General features: G+C 40.2%; 1 protein-coding gene across 1 annotated transcript in view; it reads left to right on the top strand.

Annotated features, from left to right (window-relative positions):
• The window catches only part of LOC128599393 (neuropilin and tolloid-like protein 1), a 109705-nt gene that overhangs the window by 988 nt on the left and 92305 nt on the right, over positions 1-16412 (top strand). The window lies entirely within an intron of this gene.

Below are 16412 nucleotides of genomic sequence, written 5' to 3'. Positions count from 1 at the left end.
TCTCACGCGCGACTGGCATCTGAAGCTTGTGTAAAATCATACCTATTTATAGGCCTGCCATGATCAGATGACGTGGCAGTTAAGCGCGTCGCGTGATTGAAATATGGTACCTGTGAACCTCGCCATCAGCCTTATTATCTTCATCAAAAGACTGCATGTCGGTTGTTTGTGTAAAGAAACAAAAAGACGCTTCATTTCCTCTCTATCTTTTCTCAAAATCTCAGAACTTTTCTATCCCTTTAAAAGAAAGAGAAGAAAAAAAAGGAATGAGCGAGAGTAAAAAACATGAGTGAGAGAATTCAGGAAGTGTGTTACGGCATGCTCCCGTTTCAACACGGGAATAGTGCACATTTTTTGGGTGAAGTGTTTAGGGGTAGAGCATGCGATGGCAGCCTCGAGAGGCTGCACATTGTAACGCCTACATCAGACAGCTCTGCTCGCGACTCACTCTCTTCTCGGAAGCCGAAGCGAGTTGGGTTTCAGAGCCTTGCGGATCTGGGCCGGCCGCTGCCAAGGCAGCTAACCATCTCAGGTTCGGGGGATCGCTTATGGATCTGGAAGAGGAGCCGGAGACGAGCGCTGCTCTATCTCTTGCTCTGTCTTCCGGGTTTGGCTCTCCGTGGGATTTTGGAGCTCGCGTTCCTTCCGCTATGGAAAGTCAAAAGGGAAGAAAAAAAAACACACACACATACAAAAATAATAGTAATAAATCTTCTCTGACTCCAAGGAGCCAGAATGGTGTACTAAAAACTGAGAGCAGCATATAAAGAGCTGCTTGAAGTAATTACTAAGGCTGGATGAGCTTTTTTCTCCCCAGTGAAAGTAAATCCCTCACACTGCAGAAACTCCCCTTTCTTCCAGAAGTGCATGACAAAATATCAGGCTTCTGGGTGAAAACCCTGCATAAGCCATATTTATAACCCCACGATGTTAGATTATTCAGCCATTGTGGGTATGAACTGCATGGCTATTTAGCTATGCTGAGGTTGGAGGAGGAACTTGTGAGCTACCTCTCTCGAATGACGGCAGATAATTTAGGGGGGCCGGCTTTGCCATCCAAGCCACCATGTAAAGCCACCATGGCATTGGTGGGCAAGGCCTATGCAGTAGTAGTCTTGCTTGTGAGTCACTGCAGACAATGACAGTGTTGCAGGCCTACCAAGCAGACCTGCTGAGTGAGTTCGACATATGGCGGCATTCAGCCAGTTCTTCCCTGTTGTGTAGAGTTCACCCGGGCATCCACGAGTGGAGCCCAGGCCAGCACTAGTGCGAGGGAGAAACAGAAGGCGAGTATGGCAGCCCGCCAACCCCCGCAGACAGCCAGGGAAACCGGGCAGCCACAGTCGCGGCCTGCTACTAGGCCTGATCTGAGAATGGTCATAAAGGCCAAGCAGACAAAGAAGAGCGGTCCTGAGGGACCGTGGAGGGACGTATCAGGGGACATAAGGTGGTAAGGGCAGTTAGCCCCCAGTTCTACTGTAGGGCCTCCCCTAGCCAAGGCTGTCCCAAGTTTTCAGTGTTCTCTGGTCAGCGAGCTGTCACAAGGCAACGAAAATCTGATGCGTTCCCACCAATAGAATGTGGAATAGTTAACGTCACCAAAAGACCATCTGGCAGCGTGGAATCTACTGCCATATGTGTCTCCATGGGTTCTGTCTACCATAGAAAAGGGTTACCAGGTCCAGTTTAGAGCTCAACCCCCCTGGTTCAGAGGTGTGCTCACCAGAGTAGTCAGCACAGACCAGAGCCCGATGTTAGCGCAGGAAGTAAGATTCCTCTTGGACAAAGGGGCCATAGAACATGTACCCCATTCCCTGTGGGAGGGAGGTTTTTACAGCTGTTATTTCCTGGTCCGCATAAAATAGAGGAGTATGCGGCCAATTTTAGATCTGCGTCATCTGAACTGTGTTCTTTGGACATACAGGTTCAAGATGCTGACGCACAAACTTATCGTTCCACAGATTCAGTTTGAAGACTGGTTTGTGACGATAGATCTAAAATGTGCATATTTCCACAGAGAAATATTGCTAGCTTTATCCCCTTGCACCTTCACAAAGTGCATGGATGTCACTCTGGCTCCATTGTGACAGGGACTCCATGTACTAAACTACCTGGACGACCGGTTAATTCTAGCACGATCCAGGGAACTGGCGGTTCAACATCGAGATGTTGTTCTCGCCCACATGAAGAGCTTGGGGCTCAGGTTGAACCTCAGAAAAGTATGCTTTCCCCAGTGCAGTGAACAACTTTTCTAGGGGTTATAAGGATTCAACTATAATGAGGGCGTTTCTATCCCCAACATGCATAGGGTCAATCCTATCAACACTGAGCAAGATCTTGGGAGACTTTTGGAACTTTTGGAGCCTATTGCACAGGAGACCGTTCAGTGGTTTCTGAGAAGTTGGGGGTTTCATCCAAGGACGAAACCTCTGAGAGTAATCAGTGTCACGTGGCGATGCCTACGTGCTCTGGAGAATTTGAGTGTCCGTGGTTTCTAGCCTTGGGTCACACTCTAGGGGTGTCTACTTTGCGTAAGATGGTAATGACAGACACCTCCCTCACGGCCTGGAGCTGACTTAGACAGCTGTCCAGCTCACAGTCTCTGGAGCGGCCCTCATCTGGAGCGGCATATAAATTGCCTAGAAATGTGGACCATATTTCTAGCACTGAAATTCCTTCTACCTCAATTGAGAGGTCACCATGTGTTTACAGACAACACAGCGGTGGTCTCATATATTGACCACCAGGGAGGATTATGTCTGCGCCCCCTGTTCAGGCAGGCGCAACTAATTCTTCTCTGGGCAGAAGGAAAGTTTGTCAGTGAGTGCAATGTACATTCTGGGAATATGGGGCAGACATCCTGTTGAGGCAGGGGCTGAGGCCCAGGAATTAGTGGCTCCATCCACAAGTGGTGGAGTCCATATGGCGAGGTTTGGCCAAGCGGGACTGCATGTGTTTGTCTCCAAGGAGACAACACACTGCCCGCTGTGGTTCGCCCTCACTCCTCCTGCACAATTAGGGCTGGACGCCATGGTGCACATGTGGCCATGGTCACATCTGTATGCTTTTCCCCCAATCGCTCTGCTCCCACAAGTTCTAGCGAGAGTTCACCAAGACAGTCTATGTCTTCTGCTAGTAGCACCTTATTGGCCAGCTCGAATATGGTTCTCAGAGATAATATCCCTGCTAGATGGCACTCCTTGTGAGATTCCCATCTAGAGGGATCCACTGTAGACCCAGTGAACTGCGCAATAGCTACAGTCCTGGAGTTCTTACAAGAACGTTTCTCAGCAGGGTGGACTCCTTCTACAATCAGGGTTTATGTGGCCGCCATTTTGGCCAGCCATGCCCCTGTTGATGGAGCCTCTGTGGGGCAACATCCTCTAACTTCAAGGTTCATGTGTGGTGTCAGGCGACTGAGGCCTATCTGCAGGCCACGCATACCTTCCTGGGACCTTTGTGTGGTCCTAGAAGGTCTGTCAGGGACCCCATTTGAGCCTTTAGAGTCAGCCTCTGAGAAGCTTCTGACTCTAAAGGTAGCTCTTCTGCTGGCCCTGACACCTCTCAAGTGAGTAGGAGATCTACAAGCTCTCTCTGTTGCCCTTTCCTGCCTTGACTTTGCCCCTGGATTAGCCAAGGCCTTCCTGTATCCTATGCCGGATTATATTCCTAAACTGGCTACATCGACTGCCCACCCTGTGGTGTTGTATGCTTTCTGCTCTCCTCCATTCCCCACACCGAACTAAGAGAGAATACACCTGCTGTGTCCAGTAAGGGCTCTCTGTACTTATGTCCACCGCTCCGGCCAGTGGCGAAAATCGGAGCAGCTGCTGGTCTGCTTTGGCAGCGACAGTAGAGGTGATGCGGTGTCAAAGCATCGCATCTCTAATTGGATAGTGGAAGCAATCTCTATTAATTATGAGGCGCATGGTCTCGCTACACCTCTTGGCATAAGGGCTCATTCCACTAGGGCGGTCGCCTCCGCGAAGGCTTTGTCCAAAGGGGTATCCTTACAGGATGTGTGTGCTTCTGCAGGGTGGTCTATGCCACACATATTCATTCATTATTACATCCTGGATATTCATTCCACCCCAGGCTCGAGTGTCTTGCAGTGACCCTCGGGCTTGGGTCTTTTTGAACAGGCCGTACCCTAAGTATGACGGAGTGGGTATTCTCGATCCCATAGTGTTATGCTAAACACAACGTGGAGTTCCCTTTGAAAGGGAACATCTGGGTTACACATGTAACTCTGTTTCTTGAGAAGGGAACGAAACGTTGTGTAGCTTTGTCATACTAGGGCAGGCCTGTGAATTGCGTCTTCCCTTCAGATAATAGAGGCTGAATGTGCGGTTCACAGGTGCCATATTTATATCACGCGATGCGCTTAATTGAGACGTCACCTGATCATGGCAGGCCTATAAATAAGTATGATTTTACACAAGCTTCAGATGCCAGTCACGCGAGAGGTGCTCCCATAATGTTATGCTAAACGCAACGTCTCGTTCCCTTCTCAGGGAACAGGGTTACATGCGTAACCCAGACGTTTTGTAAAAGGCAACAACGTTTTGTTTTGTTATTATGGTTGATAAACCTACTTGCTTGAATACTATGGATAAAAAACTAATAACCCAGACACAAAATATGCTTGTTCCAGGTGCACAAGCTACTGATTTGTTCACCCCTGACCTTAAAATATAAAAAAAAAAACCCTCCTTATCTTTCTTTGGATTCTCTATCAATGGTCAAATCTGAAACTGTGTGAGCATGAATGGCAAGTTTTTCACTAGCTGACAAACAAGCACGCTGATTCATGATGTTCATGATTCACTTGTGATTCGCTTGTTCATCAGTCAGTACCCCAAGTTCAACTTAAATCGAGTGTGTGTGAGTAATTGTTTTCTATGAAACACTATCGGATCATATCCTGCTCCATATGGTGAATAAAATCTTGCATAGTTGATTCTCTTATACATAAAAAGATTCAAAAGAATTGAATCACAGTCATGACTCAGTTATAGCCAGCACATTCAGAATTTACTTCTGCTGCTGCAGTTTGATAGCTGTAATTCATGGACTCCCATAACTCATTGATGTTAATGTCTTTAAAACACAGGCTCAGTTTTACAGCTCAGTTAGTGATTCTTTACAACACACCAGGATTCTGTGGAGGCAGCTCAGTCAATATATTGGAGACAGAACTGATTTAAATTACTGCATGAACAAGACAGTATCACCTTACCAGTGTATTTTATTTCTTTAACAGTGCAATTAAAAACATTCCAGAAACATGGCAGTAATATGGGGACAAATGCTCTTAACTGAAAAGAAGCCATAGCATTAATCACATTCATGGATCACTGAAGTTAAATTGATCTTTTAAAGAACATGTCAGAGAAAAAGGAATTAATGGCACTAATGTAGCTAACAATGAGAAGAAATCTATAACCACCTATAAAGTTTAGCATTGTTCATGCTATCTGCTCTCAAGGTTAAAAATTTTTTTGCTTTCTGAGATGATTTTATGCTCACCACAATTCTATAGAGTGGTTATTTCAGTTACCGTAAATACTCAAACCAGTCCGTCTGGCACTAAAGTCACAGTAATCACATTTTCTCTCCATTCTGATATTTGATTTGAAAATTAACTGACGCTCTTGACCTGTGTCTGCATGATTTTATGCAATTCGCTGCTGCCACATGATTGGCTGGTTGGATAACTGAATGAATGTGCAGATGTGGAGGTGCTCCCATTGAAGTGCTCAGTGAGTGTATGTATGGTAGCCTGGGAAAACACTTCATGTAGTGAAATTTTCTACTATATATAGGCAGGATTTTCTGAACTGAAATCCATCCATCCATTTTCTATACCCCTTATCCAACACAGGGTCACAGTTAGGATAGGCCTGGAGCCTATCCCAGGGAACTCAGGGCACCTGGACGGAGTACCAGCACATCACAGGGCACAATTACACACACACTACAGACAATATGGAAATGCCAGTCAGACTACCATGCATGTCTTCAGACTGGAGAAAACAGGAGTACCCAGAGGAAACCCCTGAAGCACAAGGAGAACATGCAAGCCAAGAGAAATATATTCTTACTATTTCAGTCAGTAAACAGTTAATATACAATCAGTATCTACTATGAACATGACAACTACGTATGTGCCATAATCACTTATATTGTAAAATTCAATACAATCTCAAGTAGGTGTCATTTGTGCTCCAGCATTTGCCACCCATATTCACAAGACAGGATAAGATGGATGTCTTCTAAGGGTCTTGGTTTTATTTGACAAATACAAAGAAACACCACTTGTGTCCTCATTTTCAAAACACATTATTGAGATAAAATTGTAACCCATGTGTCATGTTTGGGAGACTCAGACAGATGCAAGTGCAGGTAAGGCAGCAAAATAAAAGTCAGTGCAAACAATCCAAATCAAAAAAGCAAACAGTCAAAAACAGGAACAAGCTAAGGTCAGGCGATGTACTAACAGGATATCAGAGGCTAGGCAGAAACACACAAAACAGAGAACAGGATCAAAGTCAAACCAGCAAAGATGAGGCACAAACAAAGGCTTGGTAATGTCCAAAACAGAGGGAAACAGCATATAATTCACAAAGTTCTGGTGATTGAAAGTCTCTTTTAAAGGGTGTGTGTGTGTGTGTGTGTGTTTGTTTGTTTGTTTGTTTGTGTGTGTGTGTGTGTGTGGGTGTGTTCTGGGAAGTGGATTCAGGGAAGTGATGTTTGTAGGCCACAGTGTCTGCTGGGAAATGGAGTTCATGGATTGCTGTGACATGACACCATGAGCTTGGCTGTCATTATAAAGATTTAATTTCAGCTCAGTTCATAACTTATTTGTTAATATTGCATACTATTGTAGTGGATTCTGGAGGTTTTGTCCTCTGTGCACAAGTATAGAGGGATGAATTTGTGACTGAGATGACAGATTAGACTGGCCATTCAGTCAAACTGCAAAAATGACCTTCATTATTGACCTTTATAATTGACTTTAATTAGAGATGACTACAAGTAACTAATGACTGCCAAGTTACTTCTGAATATGAGATGTTTTAATATGAATAATTTTTGAATAAGCTACTTGAATATGAAGCTTTTTCAAATATAAATGGTTTGAATATGAGTTAGTGTTTAACTATGAGTTGTTTAAATATGATTTTTTGAATTAGTTGTCTGAATATAAATAGTTTTTGAATGTGAATGGTTTGAATGTAAATCACTTATCATATTAATGGTTCAGATATGAATTTAAATATGAATATGAATTTTAACTGAGTTGGTCAAATATGACAAAATATGTAAAATAGTGTAATATGTAACTCAAACAAAATATGAATTGTTTGAATTGTTGAAAATAAGTTAAATAAAAATATGAATCATGCAAGGTTATAAGCATTATAAAGCAAAAACAAAAACATTATTTACATCAGTATCATGAACCGTTGCCATAGCTTGGACATTTATTTATACACTGTTATATGAAATGAATTATTCACATTTAGCCTATGCATTAAAAGAACAGTTTGGCAAAAAATAAAATGTAGTGATCAGCCAAAACATTTTTGGTGTCTGATGTCCTTACTGTCCACCTTTATGTAACAGTACTGTGATATTTTTATTCGCACCCTCTACACAGGAAGTCTGACACAGATCCATTGTTTAATTGTGTGTGAAATAGTCTGAATGAAACTACAGACAGCTGATCCATTAAAGAAAAAAATGCATCCTATACAGAAACATTTCTATCCTGAAGGGAGTGGTCTCTTCCAGGATGACCCCTCCTACATCCACAGGGCCCACAGGAGCAATTGATGCTTTAAAAAGGTTAAAATAATTTGAGTGTGAAAGCCATAACAAATGGATCAGATCTCAATCCAATTGAACAACTTTGGGAGATTTTGGGCAACATGTTAGATAGCACTCACCAACACTAACTTTTTGAAGAATGGAATTTATTACTCCAGTTCCAGAGATGTATAGTATTTGTGGCAAGGTGCATTGTAGCTGTTCTGATGGCTTGTTATGGCCAAACACCTTACTAACACTATGTTGGTTTTCATGTTAATTAGTCATCTGTCTGTATAATGCTATCAATCTGATTATCTTGTTCAGACACCATTACTTTATTCAAACGCTTTAAACTCAGTTTTGACTAAGTATGTTGTTGTTTTTTTGTGTTATGCTTTATTGTCCCTAATAATTTCAGTCCAGGGCTGAATCAGTTCCACATGCTCCCATCACACCCAGTTTGCTTTAATAAAAATGCTGCACTGTGTTACACTATTTAAGCAATAAAATTAGATTTTAGGTCAATGTGAAGTGAGGGGATTGTAGATGTAAAGATGCAAAGAGACCATGAACAAATTTATAAAACTCTTGTTTTTATATTAAAATATGTGTATGGTAGTTTTTTTTGCTGGACAAATTCCTCCAAGTGAGGAACACCAAAGCACAAATTTAAAGGTATCATTCACTGAGATTTTAAACTCCTTACCATTTTTTTTTTTTAAAGGTTCATGGTTGAGTATATATTAATGCCCAACCAAAAACAGCAATATACACAATCATTCCATAACAAATAGCACTGTAACTAGAATATGATAGCCCCAGTGTGCAAAACATTTGATGGTTGATTTATAAGGAATGTTAACAAAAACTAGCAAATAGCTGGAGTATGACAATGAAATGTGTGAAAAGTATTGCCAGATTTTTGTATTACTGCAGAGTATATATGAAACACAAATTATTTCTACACTTAAAATGCTGTTTTAAAATTTTAATAAGTTGCTGTCCATTGGGGGGGACAACATGGTGGTGCACTGGGTCGCATTGCTGCCTAGTGGTTCCAGGATCCCCAGTTTGATCCTGAGCTCAATTTACTGTCTGTGTGGAGTTCTGCATGCTCTCCTCATGTCCACATGGGTTTCCGATAAGTTTCATCCCCACTGTTCAAAAACATGAATGTACACTATATGGCTAAAATGATGTGGACACCTGTCTATCACAGCCATATATAGGTCTTCCCCAAACTCTTGCCACCAGGTAGGAAGCTCAAAAAGCACAGAAACCCCTGCCACTAAACACCACTGGAATGAATTGAAAGGCCGACTGTGTTCAAGGCCTCATCACCAAACATCAGTGCCTGAAGAGTCTTGTGATACGTCTGAATGGGCAAATACGCACAACCATGCTCCAAAATCTAGTTGAAAGCCTTCCCAGAAAAATGGAGGTTATTATAACAGTAAACAGGGGACTAAATCTGGAATGGGATGTTCAACTAGCGCATATAGGTGTGATTTTCACATACTTTGTGCCATATAGTGGATTGACTAGGCTAAATTGCCCCTAGTTGTGATTGTGTGTGTGTGTGGTGACCAGGATAAAGTGATTAATGAAGATGAATGAATGGTGCACAGTTCTTTTCTCTACCTCTTCAACTCTTAGCTCATTTTGCTCACCTCTCCTAACTCATTACTTATTAATATTCATAAATCTAACCAACAATGTTTCATATTTATCAGGTGACTTGTGTAATCTTAGAATTATTCTTGGCCTGTCGGATGCAGAATACATTGAAGAAGTTGTGCAGAATGTTCAACTGTGATGGTGGCATTTTTTAAAATGACATTTTAATAATAATCTGTAGGATTAAAGGGGACATATTATGCAAAATTACTAAATCACTTTTAAATCATGTTTGAACATAAATCTGTGTTGGCAGAGTGTGTACACAACCACCCTACAATGGTAAAAATCCACCCACTCCTTTTTTTCATATTCCCATTAAATCAGAAACAGTGTCTAAAAATGAGCCATTTTCATTTTTGCCCTAACGTGATGTCACGTTGGAACAAGCCCCGCCCGGGGACTCTGCCCTATTAGCATAGATCCTTCTCTGAGTGAGCTGCAACAGTCTGCCAAGTTTTCCATGCTGGAGCAGCTACAGTGATAAGAAGAATGTCTCAGCTTCATAAGCTTTGTAAGTGTTCTGTTGTTGGCTGTAAGAATGAACATGAGAGTCTTCATGTACCCCCGGCATCAGAGCTACTGAAGAAGCAGTGGAGTAGTTTTATTTTTGAAGGAAATGTGCCCCCAAAAATACCTTAAATCATTTCACACCAGACTGCTTTGTGAACGAGGGTCAATACATAGCAGGATTTGCTAAAAACTTGATTCTCAAGCATGGATCAGTGCCAACTGAACAAACAGAAAAACAGCATGTTTTTGCTTCCACCCAAAAAGGGGCATTTTAAGCTGAAACATCACAGACACATTTTGGGGACACCTGAGACTTATATTACATATTGTAAAAAGGCTTAAAATAGGTCTCCTTTAATCACCCAGGTAGCTTTAGCTAAAAGCATGCTCACCAATGAGAGAGAAGCATTGTACCTATCAATACTAGCACTCAGTTTTGAAGAAATTAGTGTTGTATCATTTTGCTGTTACAAACCTGTACTGGAACAGACTAATCCATTATTTAATGCCATGAAAGAACAAGATTTTTGTGCAGTCGTACTAACCTGCATTTTCAGTGCTGTCCTGGGAGAATTTTCTGCAGTATGAAGTGCAGCCTCTTTTCACTTATCCTGTTGAGTTGATTCTGAATTTGCTAGCTAGTATTCGCGCACAAGTAAGCTTCACTTGAGTTGTGCGCTGTATGTTGATTGGCCGCCATGATCCAATCACAATGATTATGGAAATTAACCTTTTGCCTGACTTGCAGTATGTAAAAATACAGGTGCTCTTCACCAGTGTACTGAAGAACCTGTGAAATATGAACTTTTCCTCTGGGTTTGTTTGGGCAGGTAAGAACACAGCAAACATACTTGGTTGCAGACCAAAACAACTGATTCAAGACTGTATGAGGTGGTCTCATTCCACTTCAGAAGCAGACTTCACTATGGCTTGATTGCACTTAAAAAGCAATTAGACCTTGTATCCACCCAAAAGATGGAAGTGAACCAAACATGCTGTGTATTTTGCGTTGCAAGCAGCATTTTTATTTAGTTGCAGTTGCAAGCAGCTGATGTGACCTGCAAGGCACAAGGACAGAGAAATATTCATTAGAAAGATGATTCAGGATATCATAATAAGAAAAAATAAACAAATGCTGAATATGCTATGTAAAATGCTTCACACTAATATTTTTTTTTACTCTTTATTTACAGTATGTGCAGTCTAAAACTAAACTGAATAGCAAAGAAATAAAAAATATCCATTTTTCCTAAGGTTTGAAACCAGCAAACAGACTAATAGGTGTGAAAAACAGGACAAAGCACATTTTCACACTATAACCCCTTTAAGGTCAACTCACTGACTCTTACACCGCTGTATTATCTGTGCCCACATCCAAACCTCAACTGGAGGTTCTCATCTGTTGTAGGAAATTTCTCTTAAAAGGCAAACCAAGGAGAAATGAAAAGAGCTGCTACCCTTAACAAATTTTGCATTAACATCACGTCAACATCCGCATTTTAACATCGGCGTACGCTGGGATGAGGTATTACTCAAAAAGTGCAATCTTCTTTCTTCCCTCTTGTAAAAACGGCATATGAGCCAATCAACATATTAAGCTGGAATGATTGACATTTGCGTATGAGTTTTGAACTCATTGGCTGTGTCTTGATCAGCTCCCTTCCTCCCTAGGTCGTGAATCAATATATTGTGTACATGAGTTGAGTCACTAGTAAGGACCCTGGCTCACTACATATTGAGACACTGATAACTCAATTTCTAGCAACACAACCACGTACTCGCGTTGTTAACCAAACATGGTTGTCACCAAAAATGAAAAACTTTAAAATATTTAAGTTTTATGCCATATAAATTTGTTAGCTTAATCACACACATTTCTGCCATGCTACTTCAAGCAGGATCATACACTAGGTAGTAATATTTTTTTTAATTATTAAACACTTAAAAGCCATTAGACTCAAACAAACTGCATATAGAATGTCAAATAAAGGTAAAACGCTAAAGTAACTAATCATTTGAGAGCTACAAAATTGTAAACAAGCTACTTACATTTGTAGACGAAATTAGCTGAGAGTTCGTCCTCCATTTTTTTTTTCGAGCTGACAGGCTTCAGAAATTGACATGATGTCAATTCCAATAAGGGAGTATAGTGAGCATTGATGCTCCCTGGTTTTTACAGTGCATTGGGATTTTTTTATGGAACAAACATTCCAGTGCAGATTTTGTGATTGAGACAGCCGTTAAAATGGCCGACTCCCTGATGAGTGCCCTGTCTACTGAACTAGGCAGCTGATTGAGAGACAGGGTATGGTAGTAACTTACATCCCTAGAAGCCCCACCCCTTCCCCCATTGCACATTAGTTATCTTTTGGCAGGTGCGGTCATCTCGACTTTATTTTCCTACTTGAAAGATGCACTGGCAGGGGTTTCTGTCAGGATAAATGGAGATTATTTTGGATTTCATTGTAGTTCCTTAATATGAAACAAAATGAATCAGTGTACATTCAACTTAGCTAACCATTAGCTAAACTTTTCACTGTAAAAGCAATTGTACAGCAATTTGTAAGAGAAATATATTGAAAATGTACTGTGTTATGTTTTTTAAAATTTTTTTTACTGTTTATCATGCACTTCCTCTCTTTGGGCAAGACAATTTTTCAACTTTAGGGGTTTAGCAGAACTAAATCAGGCTAAAAATTCTTTAGCACACACCCAGAATATAGCATGAGCCCTCAGGTCCTCTTCATTCCTGCTTTGGGCTACTCATCACTTTCATTAGCAAGGAAGAGGTGGACATCATTCCTCTTGTTGGAGTGTCGCTAAATATCTTCAGCACAGCACAGCAAAAAGTCATGATTCAATACCTCATTCTCTTCTGGTCCTGATTTTCTTTAGTCTGCTCTGCCATCTGTTTTAGCATGTGTTAGTGCAGGCTGGAGAATAGCAGATGTGCTTTGTGCTCTGTTTGCTGAGGAACAGCAACTGAAGTTGTAGACTTTCATCTCACTAATTATGGAAATCCAATGCCATAGATATTCATTATAAAGACCAGTGATGCTGCTTTTTTTTCCCTGGCAAGCTGGACCTGGAGATCATGTGTCCCTCAGACTGAGCAAACTGTACGTGCTTAGAAATAAAATGTCATCGTGACCTGCAGTACAGGAGGAAAATACATAAGCTTGGAGACACAATCTCACCCAATAGTCTGAGTACACTATCCCAAACTGTCTTCATTTCAACAGTGATGTGACTCTAATCCATTTTGTCAGATTATATTTTATACATCGAAGCAGTGGCTGAAAGCAGTGGGGTCAATATTACTTAAAACACTGAAGAACTGAATGAGCCGATATTGTGTGTTAGTCATGTAAAATGATATATTCAAAACTTTTGGTGCATATTTTTTTGTACTAAAGTATAATTTGATGGTATGTTGCTATTTTGGTTGGTTGCAAGCCAATTTTTTCGTTGTGTTTGTGTTCTGTTGCTGTTTGCATGATCTTAAATTAATGATCAAATTAATGATTAAATTAATGATAAAAAAATCTACTGCCATATTTCTTAACCTGTTTTGATCCAAAAATGTGTGTTAACAACTGCTGAGACCACTCTTAACGCAGATGCAAGAATAATTCGGTATTCTCCTGACCTCAAGCACAGTATTTTAAGTAATTTCTAATTTCTTATAATCCAGTTTTGCAGATGTTCACTTTTTACATATATTACCCTGCTTTGACATAAATAGGCTTCTTCTTCCAAATACCTACTAAATACAACTGATATAATTATTTCAGCTGAAACAAATAAGAACTCAGTTGTGGCTACCAAAGGCCATTACACACTGAAATCTTTTATTTAGTCATACACAAGTTTCTAACTAATTTGGAAATCCACACCAGCTGTAATATGCACCACAAAAATGTACAACATCTCCACTCTTCATCATATTAAGAGAAAGCCATACCAAGGAAAAAATGTGCTTTCTGTGTGTGGTCACAACACTGCTTGTGAATTATTTTACATTGTGTCTATATTCATTGACTTTTTTAATGCCTTTCTATCTTTGTCAGCCTTATATCTGTATATTTATCCCCTTGCATGATTGTGGGCTTTGGACTGTTGGCATTCAAAAGAAAAAAACTGTGCTCCTTTTATCTCTATACAGAAAGAAAAAATATATATATTTGCTGTAAGTTCTATCGGTCAACTGGTTATTTCTAGCACCCAAAATTGATATAAAATATGTACATGAAATCTAATGGATGAAAACATGCTTCGCTGCACCACCTGCACCATCGGTCACATAGAGATAAAAAAAATATACAAGACACCAATCTTATGTTTTTGTGTGTGCCATAATCAGAAAAATGTTGCCGTGGATACTGGATTCGGAGTGATGGTTTTGTCAGATGAGAAAGAGAACATCCCGACTTTATTACTCCTCCTGTTCCTCTCTCAGAGATAAAGTGATGCACGTAGACAAGATCTGGCTGCCTTAATAAAATGGAGAGCTGCTCACTTCGTTCCCCATTACTCGCCTCAGTGGCTACTGGAAGACTCTCCTCAGTGGTAAAAAACCAGTTGGTGGTAAACGACATCATCCAAAATAACAGAACACTGTTACAGTCACTCTGCAGCAAACACTAGAAAATAAGTAATTATTAAGAAAGTAAAAGAAATAAAGTTAGTAAGTTAGCATGAAAGTTAGTTAGAAAGTTAAAAATGCTGATAAGTAACCAAGACAGCTGTGCCAAGTCTTCCATATATCAGAAAATAACAGATTCGGTTGCAACTTGATTTGTTCTTCACCTTCTTTATTATTATCTCATATACTGTATATTAATACACCGATCAACCACAACATTAAAACCGACAGGTGAAGTGAATAACGTTGATTATCTTGTTACAATGGCACCTGTCCAGGTTTGGGAGATACAGTATTGAACAGGCAGTGAACAGGCAGTTCTCGAAGTTGATGTGTTGAAAGCAGGAACAATGGGCAAGCAGAATGATCTGAGTGACTTTGACAAGGGCCAAATTGTGACAAAGATTTCAGTGCTGATTGGCCTTCAAATTCAGTATCACATTTATAAGCAGAGCACATCTTGTGGAGTCCATGCCACGATGGTTCGGTGCTGTTTTGGCAGCACAAGGGGGAGCTACACAATACTAGGCATGCAGTTTTAATGTTATGGCTGTTTGGTGTATATAGTATAATTGATTGTCTCCATCTGGTAAGTAGTTGAGTCCTAGTCCACACTAATACAGATTAATTTGAAAGAATCTGAAAGCGTTTATCCGCACTGCCTTCTGTCCATACTAAAACAGCCTTTTTAAGTTTTTTCTTGTAAAGTCTTAATTTGACTCTTGTAATCTGTCCTATTTGTTTCAATAACTCTGTAATAATTAAAGCTTTGTATAATATAAATGCAGCAAGATATTTTGTATATAGCTTGATCGATCAAATGGAGCTTAAGCATAGTTCAGGCAGAACACAGTTGCTAACCAGTATCAGCTGACGCTCGGCTGATAAGTTGACTCAACCAACAATCAATTAACCGTGGTGTATATAAGCTCATCCAAAGTCATGCTCACCAGTCTGTAATGTCACTGTCTGAGCATTTAGCATGGTATGGCCCAGGAGCTATCTATATTCAGTAGAATTGTTTAAATTGTATTCCAAACTTGATCATGTGATTTGTAGCCATAAACAATGTTCTGGTTATTTTAGGCAGGGGGTTTATGCCTCAGTAAGGTATACAACACCTTTTGTCTAGCATAGATGCTGAACCCTTTAAAGCCTAATCCTGCCACCAATAACAATCTGTGTAAGCATCAATAAATTCAATTTCTCTAAGCAGAGTGGTCCTGACTGAAATATATTGCTGTCCAATCAATGCTGAGTGGTCAATATCATGTCACTTAACTTAAGCCATATTTGCTGTTGCACACTACATTCAATTGTGTAAACTGTGTAAAAAAAATCCTGGCAAATATGAACTGCACAAAAAATGTTAACATGTCAATGTGGATGGAAAAGTTTGTTTTAAAAAATGCTGCTTTTAAATGTATCATGAAATGTATCATACGACATGGAGTAACAATACATTTAAATTTACATTTACAGCTTTTGTCAGATTCCCTTTAGCATGTTATAGTCTATAGTCTATTGCCCCATCCTGATTTCTTCTGTTGTTGTACATCTCTCATAAAAAAATTGTTTTAGATCTTCAAACGAAATACAACATAAAGCAAAGGCAAAATGAGTAAACACACAACATAGTTTTTATTTATTATTTGAAGCAAAAAAAAGTTATCCAACACCTATCACCCATGTGAAAAATTAATTGCCCCCTTAAACTTAAATTCTGATTGTGCCACCTTTAGCAGCAGTGACTGCAACCAGA

This window comes from Ictalurus furcatus, chromosome 23 (assembly GCF_023375685.1).
Source record: "Ictalurus furcatus strain D&B chromosome 23, Billie_1.0, whole genome shotgun sequence".
NCBI classification, from domain to species: domain Eukaryota; kingdom Metazoa; phylum Chordata; class Actinopteri; order Siluriformes; family Ictaluridae; genus Ictalurus; species Ictalurus furcatus.
The sequence above is the reverse complement of the archived record's forward strand: the minus strand, read 5'-3'. Positions and strand labels throughout refer to the sequence as shown.